Raw genomic sequence first — 2,953 nt, forward strand, 5'->3', positions numbered from 1 at the left:
ATTTTATTTTCCCTCCGTTTTTTCACAACAAAATAACCCAACCTTAATAACTCCAATTCCAGTGTCTCTAAGTTGGTTACCTATATATTTAAATAATATTTATAAACAATGCATGGTTTCTCATCGAACCATATAATTATTAAACTTTATTTTAAAAACAGTTATTATATATAAATGTTTGAATTTAATTTTCTCTTTATTTTTTCAAAACAAAATAACCCAACCTTTTGAAAAAATAACCCAACCTTAATAACTCCAATTCCAGTGTCTCCCCATGCTCTCTGGTGTGTACTTGCGCTTTTCACCTATTCATTTATTAGTAATCATCAACTTCATCCATTCACTAATGAATTCAGCACAATTGATTGAGGTATCGATTGCCTTCACTGTTTATTGAAATGATCGAATGAAACAAAGATATCGAGGAATGAAATAAAGGGACGCTTTGTAATACATCATGTAGTATAGGCATTACATCATAAAACAGTATTCATTATATTTATGATAAAAAACACATGCCTAGTATTATTTCGACGTCATATTTTCTTTCTGGTGATAATACTAAAGCAATTGAGATATACAAATTTATTTCTGGTGATAATACTAAAGCAATTGAAAGGAAAGCGGTGCCTGCTCCTACGCTAAACAGTATTCATTATATTTATGATAAAAAACACATGCCTACTATTATTTGGACGTGATATTTTACAACAGAAAGTACAAATTCTATTGCAGTCCGGTCAATACAAATAACATATACAAATTTATTCCGGTGATAATACTAAAGCAATTGCAAGGAAAGCGGCAGAGCGACGTGCGTTCTGTAGTGCGAAGCACACCGTCAACCTTGGATACGCACACAGCGGAACTTGCCTTGGAATTGTCAAACCAGACGCTTCTTTCATATCCAGTCGGGACGGATCAACTTCAACTCTCCAGTCAAAAATGTGCGTCAGCTGAGACAATGCAAGTGCAATTCTGGGAATAACCATGGGACCCCGAACGGAATCATACTAAAAGTCTGACTGATCTGTTAAATTGACATCTTGCTCCTTCATGAACCTCTCCGGCTTGAATTCTGAAGCATCTGCCCGTCACGCATTGGGATCCCTTCCTATAGCCCACACATTCCCCATTACTCGTGTGTTCTTAGGTATGTAATATCCTTCTACTGTCACTGCCTCTGCAGATTCGTGAGGAATCGCTAGCGCCACAGCTGGGTATAATCGTAGTGTCTCTTTCACCACGCAGTGGAGGTATTTCATGCTTGCCAGATCGGACTCATCCACTTTGCGATCTTTGCCGACTACCCTTTCCATTTCTTCCTGCAAACTCTTCATTGCATGGGGATGTCTGAGCAGCTCACTCATTGCCCATTCTAACGTAGTTGATGTCGTCTCCACCCCACCAGAGAAGTTCTGCACAAATACAAACACAATTAATGCAAAATATTGGATGATTTAAGCATACTATATTGAGGGTCAGGCAAGAGAGGCCTACAAGAACGATAGCTTTGATAGTTTCCCGTGTGATTCTGGTGTCGGCCTCAGCTATCTGAAGCAGCACATCCACGAAATCTTTGATATTAGGTGGTTCATCTTTCTGGCCATTCGAGGCTGCGGCCATGCGAGGAGCAATGTGGTCGTCTATTATTTTCTCAGCGAATTCATCGAATGTTTTTCATGCGCCGTTTGATACCTTGCAAATCAAGCCAGTGCAAGTAAGGAATGAAGTCTCCAATGTTAAAAACTCCCACTGCAGTTATCAACTCTATCAACAGATCCTTGAAACCTTCGAAATCGCCACCCAAATTATCGTCAGTAAATTTCCTGCTCGCCAGAATCCGCCAAACTATATTGGAGATGAGAGTGGAGATGACCTTGCTCACATTCACCGCAATCGTGCCGCTCTCGCTCTTCTCCCAAATGGAATGGATCATGAGAGACATCTCTTCCTCTCGAACGTGCCTGAAGGAGTCGATCCTTTTGGCATTGAGCAGTTCCACCACGCATATTTTTCTAATATGCCTCCAATGATCTCCATAGGGAACGAACGCCATATCCTTGGAATTGTAAAATATGTATTTCCCAGCGGAGGTTGGAGGCCGGCTGGCAAACAACAAATCATGAGTTTTGAGAAAGTGTTTGGCCATCTCAGAAGAAGAAACGACGACAGTAGGAACAGAGCCTAAGCGCAGAAAGAAAATGGGACCATATTTGTCAGCAAGGTCTTTAAGAGAACGGTGAGCAGGCAGTATCAATTGGTGCAGATTTCCGATGATAGGCCATGGAGAGGGTCCAGGAGGCAATCTGGCGCTAATTCTTCTCTTGTGCAATAACTATATGAAGAGGAAAGAGAAGACTAAACCAACAATAGCTCCTGTGGCAGCACTTCCACGGGCGAGAGGGAGTGACAGAGGCAAATTAGGAAAATCCATACTACATACACTCTATGGATGTAAAGAAGGAAATAAGCCTCTGCTATTTAAAGTCGCCATTTGATTTACATACGCGTACTTTATCTGGATAAAATAATGAAATAGGCTGTGGTCGAAAATTTCCAAAGAGTAGCCATAATAGTTTTAGGATTCAGAGTCTGTACATTTCAGCTTTGGCTATAAGCAGTCACTATCAACTCTGTTTTGTTTATAAGCAGTCACTATCAACGCAACCAGTGGTACTGCAACAATTATTAGCAATTTTTTGACTTTACTGATGTGTATTTAAATAGTTCGACGCTGAGAAAGTTATTCTTGAGTTCTTCGAAAATTTAAATTAAATTAATATTATTAAAGATTATTAATATCACTCTATGTTATTTAAAAAAATAATATTTTATAATTTAATTGTAAATGGTTAGTGATGTTATTTAAAAAAAAATACATCAATTTGTATTTATTCTATATGTTTATGATCAAATTTATTTGATCTAGTTTTATTTTTTACTCAAAAGA

At 38.4% G+C, this 2,953-nt stretch overlaps 2 pseudogenes; both read right to left on the bottom strand.

Annotated features, from left to right (window-relative positions):
• Positions 1-1,094: 1,094 nt before the first annotated feature.
• On the bottom strand, positions 1,095-1,626 carry LOC149216407 (cytochrome P450 750A1 pseudogene; annotated as a pseudogene).
• Positions 1,627-1,666: 40 nt separating this feature from the next.
• Positions 1,667-2,059, bottom strand: LOC149216408 (cytochrome P450 750A1 pseudogene; annotated as a pseudogene).
• Between the last annotated feature and the right edge of the window lie 894 nt (positions 2,060-2,953).

This window comes from Pinus tabuliformis, chromosome 1_1 (assembly GCF_031772625.1).
Source record: "Pinus tabuliformis cultivar Carrire ecotype Pingquan chromosome 1_1, CPIR1, whole genome shotgun sequence".
Lineage (NCBI taxonomy): Eukaryota > Viridiplantae > Streptophyta > Pinopsida > Pinales > Pinaceae > Pinus > Pinus tabuliformis.